At 42.6% G+C, this 26,603-nt stretch overlaps 1 long non-coding RNA gene across 1 annotated transcript; it reads right to left on the bottom strand.

Moving 5' to 3' along the window:
• Positions 1-3,407: 3,407 nt before the first annotated feature.
• Positions 3,408-13,649, bottom strand: LOC115478236. The gene is made up of 3 exons (XR_003943470.1): positions 13,511-13,649; positions 12,155-12,158; positions 3,408-3,418 (listed from the first exon to the last, which is right to left on the bottom strand). It is a non-coding gene; the product is annotated as an uncharacterized LOC115478236 (long non-coding RNA).
• Positions 13,650-26,603: the final 12,954 nt, after the last annotated feature.

Here is a 26,603-nt window from a genome sequence, read left to right as displayed (position 1 = left end):
TTCCGCCACAAATCAGGAGATGGCCGGCCATCTCTCAAGGCCAGCGAAATCGGCATAATCGAAAGCCGATTTTGTCCGGCCTCAACTGCACTCTGTCGTGGAGCCAGCCAAACTTCAAGGGGGCGTTTCGGCAGGGTACAGAAGACGGGACGGGGGTGTTGTACTAGATGGCCGGCTTCGCCCGATAATGGAAAAAACAAAGCCGACCCTGACGAGCATTTGGCCAACTTTACTTGGTCCCTTTTTTTTTCAGGTCCAAGTCCCAAAAAAGTGCCCAAACTGACCATATGACCACCGGAGGGAATCAGGGATCACCTCCCATGACTCCCCCAGTGGTGATTAACCCCCTCCCATCCTCAAAAAAACAACTTTAAAAACTTTTTTTTGCCAGCCTCTATGTCAGCCTCAAATGTCATACCCAGCTCCCTGACAGCAATATGCAGGTCCCTGGAGCAGTTTTTAGTGGGTGCAGTGCACTTCAGGCAGGTGGACCCAGGCCCATCCCACCCATACCTGTTACACTTGTGGTGGTAAATGGGAGCCCTCCAACCCCCCCCCCCCCAAACCCACTGTACCCACATGTAGGTGCTCCCCTTCACCCATAAGGGCTATGGTAATGGTGTAGAGTTGTGGGGAGTGGGATTTGGGGGGCTCAGCACCCAAGGTAAGGGAGCTATGTACCTGGGAGCTATTTTAATGTTTTTTTTTAATTTTTAGAAGTGCCCCCTAGGATGCCCGGTTGGTGTCCTGGCATGTGAGGGGAGCCAGTGCACTACAAATGCTGGCTCCTCCCATGACCAAATGCCTTGGATTTGGCCGGGATTGAGATGGCCGGCCTCAGTTTCCATTATCAGCAAAAAGCGAGGCAGGCCATCTCAAACCCAGCCATCTCTGACATTTGGCCGGCCACAACCCTGTATTCTCGAAACGAAAGATGGCTGCCCATCTCGTTTGAAAATACAGTTGGCCCCTCCTCTTCGTGGCGCCATCCTCGGAGATGGGCGCCCTTAGAGATGGCCGGCCCCGTTCGAAAATGCCCCTCTAAGGGACATATTTATTATGCTTTATTAACTGTTTACTTTGGAGATTACTGTACACCAAAAACTCAGGTCCAGACTAAGGCTTCTTTTACAAAGCCGCACTAGCGATTCTTGCGCAGCAAATGAGAGGAAGCCCATTTAATTCCTATGATCTCCCTCTCATTTGCCACATGGAAATCGGTAGTGAGACTTTGTAAAAGAAGCCCTAATAGTTAATGAGGTGTGTGGTAATTTCTGGGTTAAACACCTAACATAGAAGAGAACATAGAATGTATGGGGAATGGGCAGGGACTGTGCTTTACAGCTAATGTGAACTTAGAAATATAGAAACAGAGAAAAAGTTGGCAGATAAAGGCAGTGATGGCCTATCTAGACGGCTTACTTATATCATCTACTATCACTTCCTATTCCTTAGAGATCCTACTCGCTTGTTCCTTGCTTTCTTGAATTCAGCTACAGTCTTCATCTCTACCAGCTCCACTTGGAGGTCATTCCCTGCATCCATTATCCTTTCCATAAAGTAGTCTTTCCATTGTTATTCCTGAGTCTGTCCACTTTTATTTCCACCCTATGCCTCTATTTCCATAGCTTTCTTTTATTTTAAGACTTACCTCCTATGCATTTATGTCATGAAAGACTCCAGAGGAAATTGGAGAGTCATGGGATAGGAGGTAGTGTTCTATTGTGAATTAAAAACTGGTTAAAAGATAGAAAACAGAGAGTAGGGTTAAATGGTCAGTATTCTCAATGGAGAAGGGTAGTTAGTGGGGTTCCCCAGGGGTCTATGCTGGGACTGCTGCTTTTTAACATATTTATAAATGACCTAGAGATGGGAGTAACTAGTGAGGTAATTAAATTTGCTGACGAGACAAAGTTATTCAAAGTTGTTAATTCGTGGGAGGATTGTGAAAAATTACAAGAGGACCTTACGAGACTGGGTGTCTAAATGGCAGATGACATTTAAAGTGAGCAAGTGCAAAGTGATGCATGTGGGAAAGAGGAACCCGAATTACAGCTACATCATGCAAGGTACCACGTTAGGAGTCACTGACTAAGACAGGGATCTAGGTGTCGTTGTTGATGATATGTTGAAACCTTCTGCTCAATGTACTGCTGCGGCTAAGAAAGCAAATAGAATATTAGGTATTATTAGGAAAGGAATGGAAAACAAAAATGAGGATGTTATAATGCCTTTGTATCACTCCATGGTGCGACCGCATCTCGAATATTGTGTTCAGTTCTGGTCGCCACATCTCAAAAAAGATATAGTGGAATTAGAAAAGGTACAGAGAAGGGTGACGAAAATGATAAAGGGGATGGGACGACTTCCCTATGAGGAAATGCTAAAGCGGCTAGGGATCTTCAGCTTGGAGAAAAGGCGGCTGAGGGGAGATATGATAGAGGTCTATAAAATAATGAGTGGAGTTGAACGGGTAGATTGAAGCGTCTGTTTACGCTTTCCAAAAATACTAGGACTAGGAGGCATGCAATGAAGCTACAATGTAGTAAATTTAAAACGAATCGGAGAAAATATTTCTTCACTCAACGTATAATTAAACTCTGGAATTCGTTGCCAGAGAATGTGGTAAAGGCAATTAGATTAGTGGAGTTTATAAAAGGTTTGGACGGCTTCCTAAAGGAAAAATCCATAGACCATTATTAAATGAACTTGGGGGAAAGCCCACTATTTCTGGGATAAGCAGTAAAGAATGTTTTGTACTTTTTGGGGATCTTGCCAGGTATTTGTGACCTGGATTGGCCACTATTGGAAACAGGATGTTGGGCTTGATGGACATTTGGTCTTTCCCAGTATGGCAATATTTACATACTTATGTAGGTATTTAAATGACTATCATATCTCCCTCTCCTGCCTTCTTCCAGAAAATACATATTGAGATCTTTTAAAGTCTTTCCTCATACACTTTATGATGAAGATTAATGACTATTTAGAAGCACCCTGTGGATTATTCCATCCTGTTTATATCTTTTTGACGGTGTTGTTTCCAGAATTGTACACAGTACTCTAAATGGGTTTCACCAAAGACTTACACAGAAGCTTTTCACTTCCTTTTTAGAACATAAGAACATAAGTGTTGCCGTTCTGGGACAGACCAAAGGTCTATAAATCCCAATATCCTGTTTCCAACAGTGGCCATCCAGGTCACAAGTAGCTGGCAAGATCCCAGGTTTTATGGTGCTTTTCTAGAAATAAGCAGTGGATTTTCCCAATTATTCTTAAATAAGAACATAAACTTCCGTCCTTCCCTATGCATACAAGAATCCTTCTGGCTTTGCTGTTGCCTTTTCTACTTGTTTAGCCACCTTAAGATCATCAGGTACTATCAATCTCAAGTATGTAGATAATGGCAGATAAATACCTGTGTGGTCCATCCAATCTGCCCAACAAGATAATCTCCTTGTATATGATAGCATTTGCATACTTGATCTTGAGCTGCCCTTGCATTTTTAAGGCACAGACTGTAGAAGTCTGCATGGAACTGGCTTAATATTCATCTACTGGAGTTGTTGAAGTCCATTCCAATCCATCCAGATCTATCTAGCCACCCAACATTCTATGCAGTACCACATTGGAATGTTTATTCCTTACTGTTCTAGTTTGACTTTATGTTCATAGTCTGAAAGCCAACTGGTGATTCCAACAACAGCTCAAACTAGATTATACTCTACCAAAGATTCAGCATTCGTTTTTTTGGCACCATCACTGTGAAATTCACTTCCTCAGGAATTGTGGACTGAGGTGAGATTAGAACACTTTAAAAAAAGGCCTGAAGACATTTTCTTTCTTTTTTTTCAGATTAGCTTTTTTTTAATCCCTGAAATTGCTCTGGCAGATCAGATTGAATGTTAGATTTTTCTGCTTTACATAAGCCTTTAAATTTCAAGTTTATTGAAAATGTGTTTTCCCCACCTAACAGAAGCAACTATCTGGGTGACTTAAAATCTAAAAAAGAAAGGGGTAGACTAACAAAGATAAACGTGAAACATCAGGATAAATTGGAACTACAATATATAAAGGAAAGAGTGGAGTGGGAAAGGACAGAAGGGAAGGGGATAAAAATTGCTTGGTGTCTATGGCTTCAATGGAAAACTTAGGAGAAAGTGTCCTGGAAAAGAAACATTTTATGTTCAGATTTAAAAAGTGTCACAGAAGTGATCTAAGTCTTGCCATACTGGGACAGACCAATGGTCCACCAAGACCAGTATCCTGTTTCTAACAGTGGCCAATCCATGTCACAAGTACTTGGCAATATACCAAAAGAGTAAAACAGATTTTTTTTATGCTGCTTATCATAGAAAAAAATAGTGGATTTTCCCAAGTCCATCTGAATGATGGTTTATGGACTTTTCTTTTATGAAATTACCCAACCCTTTTTAAAATCCTGCTTAGCTAACTGCTTTTACCATATTCTTTGGCAATGAATTCCAGAGTTTAATTGCATGTTGAGTGAATAAATATTTTCTCAGATCTTTATTGTGTGCCAGTGGCATAGCCAGGAATTTGGAACACTGGGTGTGTCTCATGCTGCAGCTCCCTCCAGATGGCCTATAATATATCCGCAGTGGTACCTCATCTTGAAGAAGCGCAAAGGAAAGTCCATTTGGTTCTGCCTTTGTGTTCTTCTGGACTTAGTTCCTGTAGGGCATTTACTTATTCCATTTCTGGATATCCAAAGCAGTCCACAATCTGGGCCCCAGCATTGAACATCACCATTATATTTAACTGCTATGGTTTACTTTTTAGAAAAATTCACAGACATGGATAAATATAGATATAGACAGATAGGTAGATACACTCTGCCTGATATTCAAAGCGATTCTCACTGCAGCTCCTTGTGACCCTGGGCAAGTCGTTTAAACCCTCCATTGCCTAGGGTACAAAAACAGATTATGAGCCCAGTAGGGACAGAGAAAATACCTGCATAGAATATATAAACCGTTTTGATTGTACCACAGAAAGGTGGTTTATCAAGGCCATAACCCTTGACCCTTTAAGAGGGCAGGAGTAAATCGCTTGTGGACACCCAACTGATGAAATTATGTGGCACTTAACTGGGCAGTGCCACTGAATATCAGCTCTGACCGCCCACAATAAAGTAGGCAGGTCCGAGGTGATACAGGGGGCTGTGTTGGGAAGAAACCAGCAGGTATGCTGACACTATTCAATGCCATCACCTGCAGTGAATTCAGGTCAGCTAAAAAGCTGTCTTAAATTCACCCGGTTAGCTATGTGGGTCCTGGCACTGAATACTGGCTGGGACCATCATAACCCCAAAATATCTTTCAGAGGACCTCCAATCCCATCTCCCAATGCAGAAGCCCCCATCACACAATCCCCCTCACCTCATCTCACCTTCCAACATGCAGGATAGACTCCCCTGGGCCTGTCTGCAATCCTTGGTGGTTTAGCAAGGGCAGTGGGGGCACTTCTATCCCCTAGTGGCTGCCTTTCCAAAATGGCTGCTGCAACCTATCGTGGCAGCTTCCTGGTATACCTCAGAAAGGGGCCCTATTACTAAGGTGCATAGGTGCCTATGCACATACAACACACATCAAATTAGAACTACTGCCCGGCTACCGTGTCCCTCCGGCGGTAATTCTAATTTTTATGCACTTCCGATACGCGCGTCAGAAATTATTTTTTATTTTCTACCGCATGGCACTAACCGGCGGTAATCAGCAATATACGTGCTGATGATTACCGCCTGGTTAACACATAAGACCTTATCGCTAAGTCAGTGGGTGGTGGTAAGGTCTCAGGCCCAAAATGGACGCACGCCAATTTTTATTTTGCCGCACATCTATTTTCGGCCAAAAAAAGGCATTTTTTGCAGGCACACTGAAAAATGGACCTGCGCGCATCCAATACATGCGCTTACACCAGCACAGGCCATTAGTAAAAGGACCCCCCAAATGTTTTTGGAGTATGCGGGTCCCAGCCAATATTCAATTGAGTCCTGTATAAGTGTCTTACGCGAGTCCCAACTGAATATCATCTGGGACCCACATAAGGTCCTGTGGCCAGTGTTGGAACATTTAGCCCCAGATATTCAGTGCCAGTGAAGGCACATAGCCTGATACTGAATACCCAGGGTTAATTTAGCTGGCCATGGTCAGCATTTAAGAAAAACACTGACTGCTGCCAGCTTAATATTACCCCCACTGTTAATCATTGCACAGTAGACATAAACAGGGAAATTAAATAATTTGATACACTAGGTTCAGAGCTATAGAAACAGCATATCCTGCAGGTTATTATTAAGAGGTTCAATTTCAGCTCCAAACAATATATTATGCTTTCTGTATTGAGAACTATGCTTGGTGATGAATGTCGCCTCATGAGGGATGTTCATTAACAGCTGCAAGATCTCTTTCCATCTCACCTGTGATTTCTCAGCTGAATCATGCCAGGGACAGCACCACAAAACCTAAATTACCATCTGGCAAATATCATTAAAACTAGAATGGACCAGCCTTAGGGTTATCATTTATTTAGTTCATGCTGAATTTATCAAAAGAGAATTTCTTAATTAAAAAAAAATACATATTTCCAGAGGTAAGCATTTAATGTGAATAATGTATTAACATTTTAATGAAATTAGATTATTTTTAATGTGGTATAGAACATATGTGCTAACCTGTGAAAAAGTTCATAGAATATGTCCCTGTTTCTCCAATGCTAACTCCCAGCCCAGATGTGGACATAAAATGTTAGTGTAACCTAAGAATTAAATAAAATTGGTTGTTAGCAGGATGGGGTTTCAGAGGCAGCAGGAGTGTGGCCACAGCTACTGGGCATTGGAGTACATGAGGCATGGCAGGAACAGTGCTAGATGGAGACTGGGGACTGGGCTTGTTCAAGAGCTGGTACCCAGATTGGAAGCACAGGACCAGATGGTGTGTGCTGTGACCACTGGGTAAGTCATGAAAGTTAGAAGGGGAGAAAGACCAGTATTCCCCTCAGGAACCCCAGATCAAATCCTGGGGAAAAGCCAAAATTCAACCACATATGAACCCTTATCCCCAAAATCAGCTGTTAGAACCCTGGTATGAGGCTCTAGGGACAGAGAGGTATAGAAAGTCATGCTTAGGAAAATCCCAATGCAAAGATTGGGAGAATCCTTCTGTTTTAGGAAAATATAAAAATCCACAAGAGAAAATCTGAAACAGATCGCTGGGAGGAAGGGTACAAGCCGAAGTCTGTGGGCCACAGAGCAGGTGCAGTTAGAAGCTCCTCCGTCCTACAGGTAAGTGCAATCTGGGGGAGCTATGGCACCTGGGTACAATTTGTGAAGTGCACTTAGTGCTGCCTAGGGTGCCCGGTTGTGTCCTGGCATATGAGGGAACCAGTGCACTACGAATGCTGGGCTCCTCCCACGACCAAGGGCTTGGATTTGGTCGTTTCTGAGATGGGTGTCCTCGTTTCCATTATGGCCAAAAACCGGGGACGACCATCTCTAAGGTCGACCTAAATGTTGAGATTTGGGCGTCCCCGACTGTATTATCGAAACGAAAGATGGACACCCATCTTGTTTCGATAATACGGGTTTCCCCGCCTCTTCACGGAGCCGTCCAGTGAGGACGGCCCCAGGAAAACATGGGCGCCCCCTTTGATTATGCCCCTCCATATGGCTCCAGAAAAAGGAAGACAGATTGAGCCAGTCTGAGTTTTACTTCCTTGCTTTCAATTTAAGCAAAACCCAGACTGGATCAATGTGTCCTCCCTTTTCTGGAGCCATATGATAACCTTACTGGAAGATAAGACTAAGAAGGAGCATTGCAAATATTGTAACAAAAGAAAACTCGATGCTGATTTTGTTGTGGTTGGATTTTTGAGATCTGGTGTTTACAGATCTGGTAGTACAGCCATGGCTATAAACCTTATTTGAAAGAGATAGTTGCAGGAAACTAATATAGCAAAGGTAAGGCCAAATGATACAAAGAAGCAATAAGAACATTGGTGTTATGAGCTGCTAGAGAACAGATGTTTGTTTGTGAGCTATAGAGCTTAAACTGTGGCCAGACAGCTGTCAATATTGTAACCACAGGGGTTAATATAAAGGGAAAAAAAATTTTTTAAAAACTTACCTGGGCTGCTGGGGCTGGCAGTAATGAGTCTGGGACTGTTTGGGGGTCGGGGGATCTTCAGAATGGTTTTGGGCGGTGGTGAGGGTCCATAGAGGGACAGGGCGTTGGGAGGCAGGGTTTTAGTCGAGGGAGTGCTGCGGGAGGGAAACAGTGCTCCTGGTGCTATTTTGGGACCTGCTGAAGGGATGAGGGGTCGGTGAGGTGCTGCAAGATGCAGTGCCGCGATTTTCAGGGCCCGGGGACAGGTGGGCAATCCCCGGGTGTGGCGAGCTGCACCGGATGGTCCTGGTGTTTTGGAGGCTCATTTGGGGCTGGTTGCGGGCCGGCAGAGCTGTGGGCGGGCAAGATTAAGAGCGCTGCGGGAAGCGCTTTTGTTTTGTAGGTCCGCGGATGATTGTGCATGTCCCCAGATAGGTAGCAGGGAATCGGGCATTCCCGGTATCTTTGGGCTCGTTTTTGGGCCGAAGGCGGGTGTCGGCGGTCCACCGGGACGCCTGAGGCGTTCTGGTGGTGAAGCAGCGTTGTTGTGGCGTCCGCCGCGATCGTGCGGGGACGCCGAAGATGGGGAGCGAAAGCCTCCCGGCAGAGGAAGGGCCTGTTCGTGGCCTATCTGCCGGGGGGAAAAGGAGAGGAAGCAGGAGGAGCCAAGAGGTGCGTGTATGAGGCGGCGCGCCTCATGCACGAATCGGGGGCGCGCGTTGGATTGGAGCTCCGTTTAGGCCGAAGCCTGGGCCTAAATTTTGGGCCGGAGCTCCGGGGTTTTTATTTTTGGCTCCGTTTCCACGTCAGGACGTTCGGGACCGGATCTGATGGAAGTCGTCGAGTAAGAGTAAAATCTAATTTCAGGTAAGGGGTCTTTTGACCCAAAATTTTAATTTATTTGTTTTTAAAATGTGTAATTACAGTTTTTGATTTTTAAGAAAACAGGGATTTCTTGAATTTAAATTTGTTTTTTTGGATTCGGGTTCAGGGGATTTTTCTGAATTTTTCTAGTGGGTTGGTTTTTGAATTTGAATATTTTTAGGGGGTGATTTGGAGGGGGCTAGTTTTAAGAGGTTAATTAAGGGTTAAAATTTATTATTTGATGGGGTAGGTTTAAAAGGAGGTGTGTGAATTTTTGGGATACTTTTTAAATAATTTTGGGATTTTTAAAGGGGTGTTTTTGGAGAAAATATGGGGGCGGACGTAAAAAAATATGTTAAATTTAAATTTTAAAAACATGATTTAATGGAGAAAGTAGTGTTTAGTGGTTGGGGGTGATTTTGGGACAATTTGGGTGAATTGTAACTTTTTGATTTGGTTTTTAGAAAGTTTCCCATTATTTTCTATGGGAAAAATAAAATTAAAATGGAGATTCAGTTGTGCTGCTCAGGGTTCCGTTGGTCAGCAGAAAAAAACGGAACCTTGGGAAGGACAGCTGATTGGCTAGGGGGTCTCTAGAACTCTGGCCACAGTTCCATTGCTTAGGCAACGGAGCTGTGGACAGTTGATCAGAGGAGCTGAAACCGTCAAAGGAGGAGGTTGTGTCCAGCTGAGTGTCTGAGGCTGTGTGAGTGTCAAGGTTTTAAAGGTGTGAGAATTAAAGGATAGTGACAAACAATATAATATTTGAGTGAGAAAGGAAGGTGATTGAAGTGAATGAGAATAGAGTTAGGGAATAGCGTGTGTGTGCATCATTAGTGCTCCTCTAGGGTAGGGACTGGTAACATAAGGGCAGGCTTGGAAAGTTAGGGCAATTATGCTATTTATTTTTGAAAGTTGTACTGGCCACAGTAATTTAATTGACTGACCCTTAGGGAAGCTGTCCATTAGGGAGAAAGGGTTTTCCTTCCCTTTAAGTTAATTAAGAGAGGTTTAGGGTGAAGAACAAGCCATCTGAAAAGTGAGCGGGGGAGCGTACAACTGGGTCCCCACGCAAGAAAGACGGCCGTGCTACTGTGAAAGACGCCACTTAAAGGAGTACAGCTAAGTGATTTGAAAAAAAAACATTTGAGCAAACATACCTGATATTACTGGGTTCCTTCTGGGAAGTGAGGATCCTAAAAGAGACAAAAACAATACAGAAAGAATCAAATTCTTGTTTTGAAAAGTAAAAGTTAATAAACCAATTAGAAGAAATTAGCTCAGCATTAGGGTTCTAAGGGAAAACGAAAGAAAACACTTATCTGATGAAGTTTGTTCCATTGTTGTTAGAGGTTTAACCTGTAAAAAAAAATAGAAACACGTGTTAGAAATAGGACTGTTCATTGAAGGGTTCATACATTATATATATTGCTGATAAGAGTATTTATTGCACATTCATTATACTTAAAGGTGATTGTTTATTTCCAAATAAAATACCTTGTATGTTAATTAACATTTTGTGTTTGGTGCCTTTGAATATTGGGAAGACCACCATCTAAATCCTAAAATTAGTTATTTTTCCTCTCCCGCCCTTTGAGGATGGGAGACGTGGTTAGTGTCTCTGCATCACTCCCGGTGTTCTGTAGTGTATTTCCAGAACTTGGCCCGACTATTACCATCCAGTTTTGGGGAATACGCAGGTTACATCAGGAACACCGAGGGTGCATGTTAGAATATGTTTTCCTATGAGAGAGAGTAGCTTGCTAGTTAACCTGTGTATCTCAAGGATTGCAACCTGCCAACCAGCTAGGAAGAGGAAGTGCTGAACATAGCTTTATATTTTCTGAATATTTTCTGACCTGTACAGTAGGTCATCAGGGGGATTTAATCAGAAGAAACTTTGAAAAGACTGTCTCAGGCAGACAAAGGGAAGGACTGGACCAAGTAGACCATCTTTGGCTAGCCTGCTATATATACTGGACTTTATAAAGGATGCTGAGGTAATATTTTGAGAGACTGTCTTCTAGTTAAAGTAAGCAAGACCCTGTGTTCTGAATGGAGGATCCAACCATCTCCCACTGACCAGGTCACATCAGTAGGACCCAACAGTGCATGCAGAGACACATGTTAGCAGAGCTAGGGTTCAGAGGTGTTTGTGGCAGAAAGAAAGAAGAGATCCTAGAAGGAGCCAAAACTAGAGCAGATGACTTGAGGCCTTCTAGGACTGGGAAATGTGCACATGTGAATCCCCGCTTTGGTGAGTGAATGCCTGAAGGTCTTTTTCAAGAACCCCCTCCCCCCATCTTTCAGTGGCATAGTACTTGCATTTACATCACAGAGACTCCTGAGGCAGGCCTGTGGCTGAAACACAGATCTGTGTCGAGTCTGTAATAACGTTTCCTAGCTTGACCCACCTGTCCCAGTCTCCAGAGTCATTGGTCCACTTCCCACTTTTCTTTTTTGTCTGTTGGTTACGTGGGATTTTGTTGTTCATCCACCCAGGTGGATTTCCTATCTCTGCCTAATCCCCCTGCATGTGCAGATGGAGAGAGATGCTTGTGGCTGCAAGCCAGGACCTGTACAGTTAAGCTGAAGAGATCAGCACAGAGATATGCTCTATGAAGGACACTAGCAAGATATTAGGGGACCCTAGCATAGGGTTACCATTGTTGCAGAGACAAAAAAAGAAGACAGAAAAAAAATGCCACCCCAGCCCTGCCCCTGCCACACGGTCAACTTGACCCCCCCCCCCCCCCCCCCCCAAAGAAAGCCAGATTCTATAAGCATTGAAAATTCTAGTAAAAGTAACAGAAATGCATTTTCTTCTACTGTCTAAATACAAAATTAGAAAACATGTACATTTCCAAAAAAAACTAACAACCATGACAGTATGTTCCCCTTTCCTTTCCTTCCCATCTACGAGCAGCTTGCCTCCTTCTCTCCCTCCCATCCATGAGCAGCTTGTCTCCTTCTCTCCTTTCAATCCACAAGCAGGTTGCCCCCTTCTCTACCTGCCATCCACAACAGCTTGTCCTCTTCCTTTCCTCCCATCCACGAGCAGCTTGTCCCCTTCTTTTCCTCCTCCCCTCCTGGCCCTACTTTACAGCCTTGGTGGTCTAGTGGCCTCTTCGGGGCAGGAAAGAACCCCACTGTTTCCTGCCCACTGCTCTTGATAGCACCACAAACGTCAGCAAAGTCTCACGAGGCCGCCGCTTTAAGTCTTGGCAGCTGTTTTCAAGAAGTAGCAGCAGTGGGCAGAAAAGAGTGGGGTTCTTCCTGCCACAAAGAGGCCACTAGACCACCAGGACACACTACGGTAGGTTCAGTGGGGGGAGAGGGGAAGAAGACTAGCCCAACCACCTCACCCACCAGACCAGAAACCTGGACAAACGTGCTGGCTGGAAAAAACCATCCAGATCCGCCCCTCCCCCCAACAGTCCCATGAAAAGGAGGACATGTCGGGGGAAATCCGGACTTATGGTAACAGTACTCTAGCATGGCATAAAAAGGACCAATGGAATGAGTAATGGATGTGGGGCTCTATAAAACGGGTGTTGTGGTGACCAGGTGCAGAATTTGAGAGTAATCCTTTAGGAATGTGTGAGGAGCCAGAATTAATACTAAATGGGCTTAAAATTAATAATTTTATTTAAAAATCACAGTGATTTAAAGGCTGACATGGAGGGGAATGAGTTAGAAGGAAAATGAGGGTAGAAAAATGGCATTTTAAGATGTGTATGTGTATGCTTGCAGTTTGCAGATCCATTAGAGACACAGTACGGGCTTTGAAGAAGACAGACCTGTATGAGAGAGCTGTTTTGCTGAGGAAAAGTTTGAGTGTAAAAAATTAGAGTTTTTTGAGAAATAGTGAGAGAGAATGAATGAGATAGCTCCAACTGTATTTTGAAAGAGTTCTGAGCAAATTTTTATTTACTTAGAAAAATAGGTTTGTGTGGGGGGAGACCTGTGAATATGAGATTTAGGTAGAACAAAAAAGAAATTAAATTATTAAACATTTTCAGTAAGCATATTTCATTTAAGGAAGGTAGAAAAATCTTTATTGTTAAGTTTTAGGGTGTCAGTAGGGGAAAGCCTAAGTTAAATTGATTTTGTAAGGCAGTATGTGAAAGAACATTACATTTACTGAATCTAATATTCATATAGAAATATTTTTGTGTGAAAAGAGAGGCAATATTCTGAAAAATGAGAGCATTTCTATCTCTGAGATGGTTATTGAAACAGTGTACTGACTGTTAGAACAGGCTGACATATCTGTATTTGATTAATTTTCATTAATCAAATAAATTATCTAATATTGTGAAAGAGAAATATTCTCCCTAAAATTTATTGATCCCGTTTTTACTAATAAAAGTCAGGAAGTAGTAAAGAAGTAAAAAATTTTTAACAAAAATCTGAAACCTGAAAATTAAGGCTATAAAAGGCAATCCTGTAATGGCTGCCTAATATAGTAACATAGTAAATGACGGCAGATAAAGATCTGAATGGTCCACCCAGTCTACCAACAAGATAAACTCATTTTACATGGTATCTGATACTTAATATGTATACCCGATTTTGATTTGTCTCTGCCTTTCAAAGGGCACAGACCGTAAAAGTCTGCCCAGCACTGTTCCTGTACTAAAAGTTCTGAAGCTAATGTTGAAGCCCTTAAAATTTATACTCCAGCCCATGCATATCTATTCAGCCATGATCAGGGCACAGACCATATAAGTCCGCCCAGCATTGGTTTTACTCTCCAATTACCGGCTTCACCACCCAATCTCCGCTAAGATTCCGTAGATCCATTCCTTCAAACAGGATTCCTTTGTATTTATCCCACGCATGTTTGAATTCCATTACCATTTTCATCTCCACCACCTCTCGCAGGAGGGCATTCGACGTATCTACCACACTTTCCGTGAAAAAATACTTCCTGACATTACTCCTGAGTCTACCCCCCTTCAACCTCGAGTTATGTCCTCTAGTTCTACCACCTTCCCGTCTTTGGAAAAGGTTCGTTTGCAATTAATACCTTTCAAATATTTGAACGTCTGTATCATGTCACCCCTGTTTCTTCTTTCCTCCAAGGTATACATGTTCAGGTTGGCAAGTCTCTCATCATATGGTTTGCAACGCAAATCCCATACCATTTTTGTAGCTTTTCTTTGCACCGCTTCCAGTCTTTTTACATCTTTAGCAAGATATGGCCTCCAAAACTGAACACAATGCTCCAAGTAGGGCCTCACCAATGACTTGTAGAGGGGCATCAACACCTCCTTTCTTCTGCTGGTTATACCCCTCTCCATACAGTATAGCATCCCTCTGGCCACAGCCGTCGCCTTGTCACATTGTTTCTTCACCTTCAGATCCTTGGACACCAACACCCCAAAGTCTCTCTCTCGAGTCGAACTTACTAAACTCTCCCTTCCTATTCAGTATCTCTCTTTTGGGTTTCTGCACCCAAATGCATTACTCTGCACTTCTTGGCATTAAGTTTTAACTAGAAACTCAAAAACAGGCTGGGTGTATAACATGTATAAAAAGTGTTAATTTTTGTGGAGCTTATTTTGTAAACAGTAAATGTATGTGTATAAGAGGGGGGCTTTGTTTGTAATAAAATGAAGGAGAAAAGAAAAAATGTTGTCTGGAGCACATTTTTCTAATTAAGTTTTAACTGCCAGACCCTAGACCATTCCTCTAACTTTTGGAGATCCCTTCTCATTGTTTCTACTCCCTCCAGGGTATCCACTCTATTGGCAAACCCTACCTTCCAACCCTTTAGCAATATCTCTCACAAATATATTAAACAGAATAGGCCCCAGCACCGACCCCTGAGGAACTCCACTGCTCACCTTCCTTTCCTCCAAGCGGATTACACTTACCACCACCCTCTGCCACCTGCCGGTCAACCAGTTTCTTATCCAGTTCACCACTTTCGGTCCTAAGTTCAGCCCTTTCAGCTTATTCACAAGTGTTCTGTGGGGGACCGTATCAAAGGTTTTGCTGAAATCCAAGTAAATTACATCTAGCGCATGTCCTTCATCCAGTTCTTTGGGCACCCCGTCAAAGTCAATGAGATTTGTTTGGCAGGATTTTCCTTTGGTAAAGACATGTTGCCTCAAGTCTAGTAACCCGTTGGCTTCTACAACGTTAACTATCCTTTTATTCAGCAGCGACTCCATTATTTTTCCTACCACCGACATGAGATTTACCGACCTGTAGTTTCCCCACTTCCTCCCTGTCTCCACTTTTGTGAAGAGGAACCACATCTACTAGTCTCCAATCTCTAAAGATCTATTAAATAAATCTTTGAGGTCCCATCAGGACCTCCCCGAGCTCCCTCTGTATCCTGGGATGTATCCCATCCAGCCCCATAGCTTTGTCCACCTTCAGATTCTATCTATTTATAAACTCTTTCTTCCGTAGTCGGTGCAGTATCCACTCCATTCCCAGATATTCTGTCGGCAGCCAACCATGGTCCTTCTCCTGTATTTTCCTCCATCAACACGTTTGCTTTATCCTCCTCTCTACATAACCATTCTCATTATCTTTCAATCTCGTAATTCCATTCCTATCTGTTCTTTCTCCAATATATCTGAAAAAGGTCTTGTCACCTCTCTTTACATCTTATAGCCATTTTTTCTTCCACTCGCGCTTTCGCTAGCTGTATTTCCCTTTTCGCTTCTTTGAGTTTAATCCGATAATCTTTTCCGTGATCCTCTCATTGCGTTCTTTTGTATTTCTTTTGCTCTTATTTTTTCAGCTACTTGTTTGGAGAACCATATAGGCTTCCTGTTTCTCTTGGTTTTGTTTACTTTCCTCGCATAAAGATCAGTCGCCATATTTATAGCAGCCTTTAGCTTTGACCACTGATTTTCCACTTTTCCTATGCCTTCCCATTCCAACAGCTCCTTCTTCAGGTATTCCCCCATTTTATCAAAATCAGTATGTCTGAAATCCAGTACTTTGAGTTTTGTGCGTCTACACTCCACCTTTGCCCTTATATCAAACCATATTGTGTGATGATCACTATTACATAGGTGGGCACCCACCCGGATATTGGAAACACTTCCTGCATTCATGAGCATTAGATCCAGCATCGACCCTTCCCTCGTGGATTCCGTCACCATTTGTCTGAGCAAGGCACTTTGACAGGCATACACAATCTCCCTACTTCTTTCCAATTCCGCAGATGGGACGTTCCAATCCACATCAGACAAGTTGAAATCTCCCAACAGTAGCACCTCCCCTTTCATACCAATCTTTTGAATATCTTTTATTAGATCCTTGTCTAGCTTCTCTGTTTGTGCTGGAGGTCTGTAGATAACCCCCGTGTGGATACAGGTTCCATCTTCTCATTCCAGGTCGATCCAAAAAGCTTCTTCCTCTCCCCAGGTCCCCCCGCATTTCAGCCGCTCTGATATTGTCTCTCACATACAGCACCACTCCTCCACCACATCAGCCCTCTCTATCCTTCCTAAAAAGGATTATAGCCCAGTATAGTCACATCCCATTCATTGGAATCATCGAACCATGTCTCTGTAATAGCAACAATATCCAAGTTTTCTTCAAACATCAGAGCTTGCAAGTTTTAACCTTTTTACCTAGACAACGAGCATTTGTGCTCATTGCTTTCTATTTGCATAGTGAGTTTAGGTGGTTCTCTATATTTAGATGACCTTTCCCTCTGCCATAATGTTTATTCTGGGGGTGACTTCCCAAATTCCCTTGTTTCCTTTTGTCACACCCGCCTTCTTTCCAGTCACAGAAAAATGTAGACCATCATTACAGTAGAGCCTGTTATTTCTCCACGTATTACCCCATGCTACTATGTGTTTAAACCTTCTTCTTTACACCAAGACTCAAGCCACTTATTGTCCACTGTTTTGCATAATCTTTCCTCTCCCTTCCCCCATGCGGGAATTACTTCAGAAAAAGTCACAGTCCGAACCAAAGATTTCAGTCCCTCCCCAAGCTTCTGGAACGCTCTCTGTGCTGTAAACTTGCTATTGTTGGCCAGGTCATTTGTCCCCAAGTGAATTACAACATCAGTATTCAAAGCCTTGCTCTCTTCTCAGATCTCTTTCAGTATTTGGTCAGTACATCTGGTAGCTGAAGATCCTGGAAGACATTTCACAAAGTTGGAACCCTTGAACTGTGTTCCTAAGTTAATGTCTCTGATAATGGAGTCTCCGAGCAGTAAAAGTTTTCTGCTTTTCACCAATCTGTCATTGTTTAAGGGATGTTTCTTGGGTTGTGCTGCTTTCTAGTTCCATCAAAATAATGCAGTGCAGCAAAAGAATTTGACAGAGGCAAAGGTTGGGAAGCTGAGTGCTTCTGTGTCACAGATCTTAGTCTACCAGAGCCTACTGTGACCCATCTATTCCTCTGTAGTTTCATTCTCTGTGGTAGTGGTGGTGGTAAATTGGCTAGAAATTGAGTAATCCTGGATACTTTTTTCAGTTGTTGCTAATTCATTCTTGAGTTTGTTGATCTCATCTTTCAAAGCTGATAGTATCCTGAGGATGCACCAAAACATATCCAAGTATCCTATAAAGGTTGTGCAAACTTCAATGCCCTTTACAGATTTGGCATTTACCATGGTGACCTGCATGAGGCTGTCAGATGCTGTAGTGCACTGTTGCCCATGTGTCACAAAGAATGTGCCAGTATTTTTATGCATGCACACTGACATCATAGATATGGGGACACTTCCAAAATGGTGGATATGATCAGGATGTCCCAGTTTGGCTTAAGAACACATTTGTGTTGGCCAGAGTCTTCCTAGACAGGGTCAGAAAGTTCTTCCCCAAGTCTGGCCACAGGAGGGACTACAAACAACAGGAAAATGCCTCTACAAGATGTAATATATGAATATAAGAACAGCCATATTGGGTCAGACCAATGGTCCATCTAGCCCAGTATCCTGCTTCCAACTATATCCCATCCAGGAAGAAACCCAATTAGTAGCAACATGCTACCAGTCCTGGAGCAAGCAGTGGCTTTCCTCAATGACCATCTCAATAACAGACTATGGACTTTCCTCCAGGAACTTTTCCAAACTTTTTTTAAACCCAGATATGCCAACTGCTGTTACCACATTAGCCAGCAACAAGTTCCAGAGCTTAACTATTTGTTTAATGAAAAACATTTCCTTCTATTTGTTTTAAAAGTATTTCCATATAACTTCATTGTGTCCCCTGGTCTTTGTTCTTTTTGGAAGAGTTAAAAAAAAATTGATTCACTTCTACTCATTCTATACCACTCAAGATTTTGTAGACTTCAATCTTATCTCCCCTCAGCCATCTCTTTTCCAATCTGAAGACCCCTAACCTCTTTAGCCTTTCCTCATATGGTAGGAGTTCCATCGCTTTTATTATTTTGGTCACTCTCCTTTGAACCTTTTCTAATTCTGATATATCTTTTTTTTTAGATAATTGAGTGCAATACTTAAGATGAAGCTGCACCATGGAGCGATACAGAAGCATTATAATATTATTAGTCTTTTTTTTTGCATCCCTTTCCTCATAACTCCTTGTATCCTGTTTGCTTTTTTGGCCTTCGCTGCACACTGGACAGAAGATTTTAGTGTATTGTCTACAATGACACCTACATTTTTTTCTTTAGTGCTGACTCCTAAGGTGGACCCTAGCATTAGGCAAATATAATTTGGATTATTCTTCCCAATGTGCATCACTTTGCGTTTGTCCACATTAAATTTCATCTGTCATTTGGGTGCCCAGTCTTCCAATTTCCTTAGGTCTTCCTGCAATTTTTCACAATCCGCATGTGTTTTGACAACTTTGAATAGTTTTGTGTCATCTGCAAATGTAATAACCTCACTCACTGTACCAATTTCCATATCATTTATAAATATGATAAATAGTACTGGTCCCTGTACAGATCCCTGCAGCAATTCATTATTCACGCTCCTCCATTGAGAAACATGGCCATTTAACCCCACCCTCTGATTTCTGTCCAATAACCAATTCCTAATCCACGGAAGGACCTCACCTCCTATCCAATGATTTTTTACATTTTCTCAGGAGTCTCTCATGAGGAACTTTGTCAAAAGCTTTCTGAAAATCTAGATACATTACATCAACTGACTCACCTTTATCTGCATGCTTATTTATGCCTTCAAAGAAATGAAGAGAGGTGTGGTAGCCGTGTTAGTCCACTTTTAAAGGTGATCAATAGAAATAAAACATGGAAAAGAAAATAAGATGATACCATTTTTATTTTTCCGATCTGACGAAGAAGGGCAACCTTCGAAAGCTAATCAAGAAATGTATTAAGTTATGTCCAATAAAAAAGGTATCTTATTTTCTTTTCCATGTTTTATTTTATTTCTAAAGAAATGAAGCAAATTGGTGAGGCAAGACTTCCCTTGACTGAACCCATGCTGATTCTGTCCTATTAAACCCATGTTTGTCTACATGTTCCGTAATTTTATTCTTTTTAAAAATCAACGTTACATTGGCCAGCCTCCAATCTTCAGGTACTACGAACAACTTTAACAAAAGGTTACAGACTGAAATGCCATGCAGAACACCCTGTACCTCCTGAAAGGCTTATGATAGCTTTTAAGCTATGTCACTTATGAACAAGTAAAACCAAGAACTCTGCACATTACTACTACCAGGCTCTGGTTGTTGCTAGGAGACACAGGTGACCTACAGAGACTTAATTTGGCCAAAAAGAAGTTGGCACTTTCTTTTTTTTTTTTTATTACTCTGTTCTAACACATATCCATATAATATATAATTATTTGTTTCATATATCAATGTGATCCTTATTTGCAGTTCTGGTAAAGGTCAGCGTCCTCAATTACATACACCCATATTGGTGGAAGTAGTGAGGCGTATAGCCTCAGGAATAAAACATAATTGAAAATTAAATAAGAAGCCTTTATTTATTATGGCCAATAAGGGCATAATTTTACAAGTGATTTAAGTGTGTGGAACAGTGTTTTACATGCTGAAGTAGGTGCTTATAAAACTGCTTGGGGATGTAGGTACATAAAATTATGTGCATAGTGAGGAAATTTGGTGAGCTGGGGTAAAGTTGCCACATATATGTAAATTATGAAGGAAGATATGATTCTCCATGCACTCCATGGTGCAACTTCACCTTGAGTATAGTGTGCAATTCAGCATACGCTCATACTGGGTCTGACCAAAGGTCCGTCAAGCCCAGCATCCCGTTTCCAACAGTGTTTAATCCAGGTCAAAAGTACCTCATGGGATCCCCCCCCCCCCCCCAAAAAAATGAATAAATAAAAGATTCCATGCTAGTCACTAGGAATGGGCAGCCAGGAATTTTTGTTTTGTGTCATTTTCTTGTTGTCTAGGGAAATTTCTGTTTTGTTCAGGCCTCTCCTCTTTTTGTTGTCACAACACACAACAAAAATTTACAGCCCCCCTTTCTGTTGCCCCCTCCTTGCCTTCCCACAGCCTCTCCCCCTGGGCTTACCTCAATCCCTATTGGTCCAGATGGGGTTCATTGAAGAAGGAACAATGCTCATTCATTCCTGCCCATGATTGCATTCCTATCCAATATGGCAGTTGCAACCTTTCACCAGATTGGATGTGGCCGCAGCCATGGGCAGGAGCGAATGGGCATTGCCCTTGCCCCTAATGGATCCCCGCTGGACCACCAGGGATCTAGGTAGGCTTTGGGGGGGGAGAGGGAAATCATTGCCAAACCTGTCATTGAGAACCAAAACCTGCCCGGTTTTATTTGCCAATGACATGATACAACAAAGGAAATGTCTGATCCCATATTCAAAATGATTTAAACAGCCAGGAGAAGCTCCTGGTCATTTAAACCACCTGTCCGTGACAAACTGGGTATTTTCAACAGCACTTAACCGGATATTTTGGAGGTGTTCCAGGGGTGGAGTCAACACTTAACCAGCTAAGATAACTACATAAATAAGACCATATAAAAGTCAGTCCTAGCTTTATGCGAGTCTTCCTATCTGGTTAAGTGCTGAATATCACACTTAACTGGCTATGCTTTCACCAACTCCAAATACCCAGAAATTCCATGCTGGAGCCCAGACACAACCAGGCATTAAATTTCCAAGCAAAAATGCTGATCCCCACTGACTGAATATCAGACGCATCATTGATATTTCCTCTGTTGTTGTAAACTGCTGCCCATCCCTACTACTTACTCCCTGGAATAAGCAGAGGTTTTCTACAAGTCTACATTAATAATAGTCTATTGGCCTTTTCTCCAAGAACTTGACAACACTTTTTTTTTTTAATTCAGCTATACTAATTGTTACCACATCCTCTGACAATGAATTCCAAAGCTTAACTATGCCTTGAGTGAAAAATACATTTTTTTCCTAATTACTTAGGGTCCAATTTTCAGCTGGTGGGGGGTAGCGCATTTGCTGTTCCTCACTGGTGTTACACCCGGATATTCAATGCCATGCTGTGCCGATATTCAGAGTTAACTGGTTAACTTCTTAGTGATCAAAGATAGGCCTGCTATTTAAGCGGCCTATTTTGACTGGTCAACATAGCTGGCTTGGCACTGAATATACGTGGATAACCGGCTATGCATCTGCTAACTGGGATATTCAGCGGGAGATAACCGGTTATCTCCCGCTAAATATCTGCAATTAGGCACTAAAACCCTATTTAACTGGCCAGGAGCTGTTCCTGGCCAGTTAAATAGTTTTGAATATCAGGGCGATAGTAACATGGTAAATGTTGGCAGATCAAGACCTGTCTAGTCCATCTAGTATGCCCAACAAGATGGCCAGAGTTGAATCTGGTACTCTGCACAGGTTCCATTTCTTCATTAATCTCTGTCTCTCCCTGCCAATTTTGGGGCACAGACTAGAAGTCTGCCCGGCACCAGTTCTACTTCTTATTTTAAATGTACTACTTTTTAACTTCATGACATGCTCCCTAGTCTTTGTTTTTTGAAAGAGTAAACAGTTGCTTTTTATTTACCCAATCCACTTAACTCAGGATTTTATATATAATATCTCTCCTCAGCCATCTATTCTCCAAACTGAAGAGTCCTAATCTCTTTAGCCTTTCCTCATAGGAAAGTTGTTCCACCTGCTTTACCATTTTGGTTGCTCTTCTCTGTACCTTTTCTAATATCTCTACTATAATAAAACGCACCCTCAACGTTCTGAAGCTGACTCCTTGGCTTCAATGAAGGGTTCATAAGTTCGTAGGTCTGTAACCATCTCTCTCTGGCTCGCCCTCGCGTCAAAACGTGATGACGTCGAGGCCGGATAATCTCTCTATACCTCGCCCTCGCGTCAAAACGTGATGACATCGACGTCGGGTAATGAGAAAATAAAATAAGAGACGAGTTAGTTGGCTCTGCACTTCCATAACGCGCCCTCTACACACAACACCAGAAAAAAAAACAAATTAAGGAACCGCCTGCAAACTTTCAGACGGCAACAGCAGAGAAAGACAAATTGAACTAACAACCAAGGCACATAGAACCACAGGAGGCAGCGGGAAAAATGATTCTTCGTGAACACGCAGCGGCTCACTCCCCAACCACCCCTCCAAACATTTAAAGCACAAGGTACGGCCCTCACTTCACCTTTTTCTTCTCTGTCTCTCTCAGGATCTCGGCCGCATGCTGCATTTTCGCTGGCACCTGGCAATAGCACTGCAGGAACCGGCACTAACACACTGCAGGCTGCTTGCAGATCGCGTATTACCAACGGAATCAACGTTATGTTTGCATGCAGAAACAGCATCTCTGTCACTCACACCCACACACTCCCCTCCCATCCCCCTTAGTCTTTTTCCAGGAGAGTCCTGATCCTGTATGTCAAGGCCAGCATTAGACCTGGGACTGTATAAGGCTGTCTTTCAGCTGCTGCATACTGGATTTGAGCCTTGCCAACCTGGGGAGGACTTTTCATTGATTCACAAAAGACTTTAATTGCAAGACAGCTAGCCTGTGTAGTAGCAGGCTTTGATATATTTCGTTAAAGCAATAAAAAGTTTTTGGTTTACGTTTATCGCTTTGTATGGCTGTTTATTTAGGGGCTCAATGCTGCTACCCCAGATTATCACAGTGATTTTAATGATAGGTTATAGGTTACCAATTTTAGATCTGCAGTGTCATTTTTGAGTTCTTTCCATACTCTAGGGTGAATCTGCCTCAACTACCACTTTGAATATTGATCCCATAGAAGGGCATAATCGAAAGGGACGCTCAAGTTTTGTTGAGGACGTCCTCGCAAAACGTCCCGATGGAGGGGCAGGGAAACCCGTATTATTGAAACAAGATGGATGTCCAACTTTCGTTTCGATAATACAGTCGGGGACGCCCAATTCTTGAAATTTTGGTCATCCCTAGAGATGGTCATCCCTAGACTTGGTCGTTTCTGATTTTCAGCAATAATGGAAACCAAGGACGCCCATCTCAGAAACGACCAAATGCAAGCCCTTTGGTCATGGGGAAGCCAGCATTTGTAGTGCACTGGTCCCCCTGACATGCCAGGACACCAACCGGGCACACTAGGGGGCACTGCAGTGGACTTCATAAAATGCTCCCAGGAATATAGCGCCCTTACCTTGTCTACTGGGCCACCCAACCCCCCCCCCCCCAAAACCCACTACCCACAACTGTACACCACTACCATAGCCCTTACACGTGAAGGGGGCACCTAGATGTGGGAATAGTGCATTTCTGGTGGGTTTTGGAGGGCTCGCTGTTTCCTCCTCAAATGTAACAGGTGGGGGGGGGGAATGGGCCTGGGTCCGCCTGCCTGAAGTGCACTGCACCCACTAAAACTGCTCCAGGAACTGCATACTGCTGTGACGGACTTGAATATGACCTCTGAGGCTGGCATACAGGCTGGCTCGACATATTTTGAAAGATGTTTTTTGAGGGTCGGAGGAGGTTAGTGACTAGTGGGGGAGTAATGGGAGGTCATGCCTGATTCTCTTTGGTAGTCATCTGGTCATTTTGGGCACCTTTTTGTGCCTTGGTCGTAAGAAAACCAGGACTAGGTAAAGTTGTCCAAGTGCTCATCAGGGATGCCCTTTTTTTCCATTATGGGTCGAGGATGTCCATGTGTTAGGCACGCCCAAGTCCCACCTTCCCTACGCCTCTGATACGCCCCCTTGAACTTTGGCCGTACCTGCGACGGAAAGCAGTTGGGGACGTCCAAAATCGGCTTTAGATTATACCGATTTGGATGACCCTGGGAGAAGGACGCCCATCTTCCGATTTGTGTCGAAAGATGGGCGTCCTTCTCTTTTGAAAATTAGCTTGATAGTTTTTCAAAATAGCACTTCTTGTAAGAAAAAAAGAATGGGAATCAGTGTAATTGATACAAACCATTCAAATGATCTGGAAATTGGAACGACAAGTGAGTTGTGATTAAGGGATCCTTTTACTAAGGTGTACTAACGGATGCTGCATGCGCTAATGATTAGTGTGCGTTAAATGATTAGACGCCCATTATATTCCTATGGGCAACTTATCATTTAGCATGCACTAATTATTACTACATACCCCATGGTGACCTAAAAGAAAACCTTTAGGGCACTGAAACTTTAGAGCCCTTTAACATGTGTTAAGGAGCAAATAACGTGGATTAGAGCCCTAATACTGCTTGATAACTATCCCCTCAGTATCTTCTAAGTCGGGGGTGGGCAACCTCAGTTCTCGAGGGCTGAAACCCAGTCAGGTTTTCAGGATTCCCCTAATGAATATGAATGAGATCTACTTGCATGCACTGCCTCCCATTGTATGCAAATAGATCTCATGCATAGTCATTGGGGAAATCCAAAAAAACCTGGCTTGGTTGTGGCCCTTGAGGACCGAGGTTACCCTTCCTTTTTTTTAAGTAAATGTCAGCATCTTCCTCAAATCATACTCCCATTTCCTCAGATTATATACAATATATAGTTTAAAAGGGACAATGTAGTCCTTATATTTTCCATATCCAGTAAAAATGGAGGACTGCAATTAGTACCTGTAATTAATGTAAGCAATGATATAAAGAAAAGGTGTAATTTCTTCAGACTGTATGGACATAATGTTTAATAGTGCTAGCAGTGTAAAGAAGACCAATCATTTCAATTAGTTGCATTCTTTGTGTAGAATAAAGAAAACTTGCTATTTCCCAAGGTAATAATGTGTATATATATTGTACAAAAGAAATATTTGTTCCAATGTAATGAACTGAAGTCAACTATTTTCTGTCTTACTGTGAAAGATTTTGTAAGAGATTTGTTTCTCTCTAAATACATACAAATAAAAAAATTGATACATTGAAAAGCAAAAGGTGTTTCTTCAGTGTATACCATCAAGGATATATACTGTAGAAGTTTGCAGACATAAAATATAAAACTTTTAAAAATGTAACTTCATTATACCTGTTCCTTTTTGCTAATAATGATAAGTTAAAACAAACATGATCTAATAGTAGTAGTAATAGGACACTTTAAGGCTTTTTTGATATGATGTCTAAATCCAACTTTGGACAACTTACTGAAAATGTCCAAAAATCAAGTTGTGAACATAGCCATTTTGGAACCTGAAAAATATCTATCTTTTTTTTTTTAATGGCTATTTCCTAAATGTTTTTAGATGTTTTTCTGCTCAGTGCATTTTCTTTTGTGACCAATTAAAAAATAAAAAGAAGTCCAAGTGAAAAATACACAAAAACAAGCCATTGAGAGCCATTGAGATGGTGGGGGGCAACATTCTTAGTAGACTGGCCACACAAACATCCCTGCAGAGCAGTGGGGCACCCTAGGGGGCGCTACAGTGGACATCAAATAAAAGGTCCCAGGTACACAGCTCACTGCGTTACTCCCTTGTATTGTATGGGGAGCTCCCCCAAAACCCAGCAAAAACCTACTGTACCCAACTGTGCACCACTACAATATCCCTTATGGCTGCAGGTGACACCTATATGTGGGAACAGTAGGTTTTAGGCGGGATTTGGTGGGCTCACACTTTCCACCACAAGTGTAAGAGTTAGAGTGGGATATAGGCCTGGGTCCCCTTCTCTACAGTGCACTGCACCGACCACTAGGCTACTCCAGGGACCTGCTTGCAGCTCTAATAAGACTGGTCATAATATCTGATGCTGTCATAGAGGCTGGTATGTACTGTTTCATTCACATCTTTGGGTGGTGGGAGGTGGTAGTCACCACTGGGGGAGTAAGAGGGGATCATGTCTTAATCCCTCCAGTGGTTATCTGGCCATTTAGGGCACCTTTTTGTAACTTAGTCGTGATTGAAACAGGTCCAGATCAAAACGTCCAACTTTAGCCCTGGACCTTTTTTGCTATGTTCCATTATGGCAGGAAAACATCCAAGTTGTGGGAATGCCCATATCTGCGCCCCCCCCCCCCCCCCCCCCCCCCCATGCCACCTTGGGATTTGGATGCATGGTAGACAAACTACATAGAAAAAGGTCTTTGAAAATAGCAATTTGGACGTTTTTGCAAGAAAAATATCCATCTGCCACTTTGTGCCGCTTTTTGGATGTTTTTCTGTTTTGAAAATGAGCTCCTTTATCACTTTTACAGTTTCAAATGGTAATAATGGCTATGTAGCTATTGAAACCAATTTTCACTACTTTTACCTATA

The sequence above is a fragment of the Microcaecilia unicolor genome, chromosome 9, assembly GCF_901765095.1.
Source record: "Microcaecilia unicolor chromosome 9, aMicUni1.1, whole genome shotgun sequence".
NCBI lineage: Eukaryota > Metazoa > Chordata > Amphibia > Gymnophiona > Siphonopidae > Microcaecilia > Microcaecilia unicolor.
The sequence above is the reverse complement of the archived record's forward strand: the minus strand, read 5'-3'. Positions and strand labels throughout refer to the sequence as shown.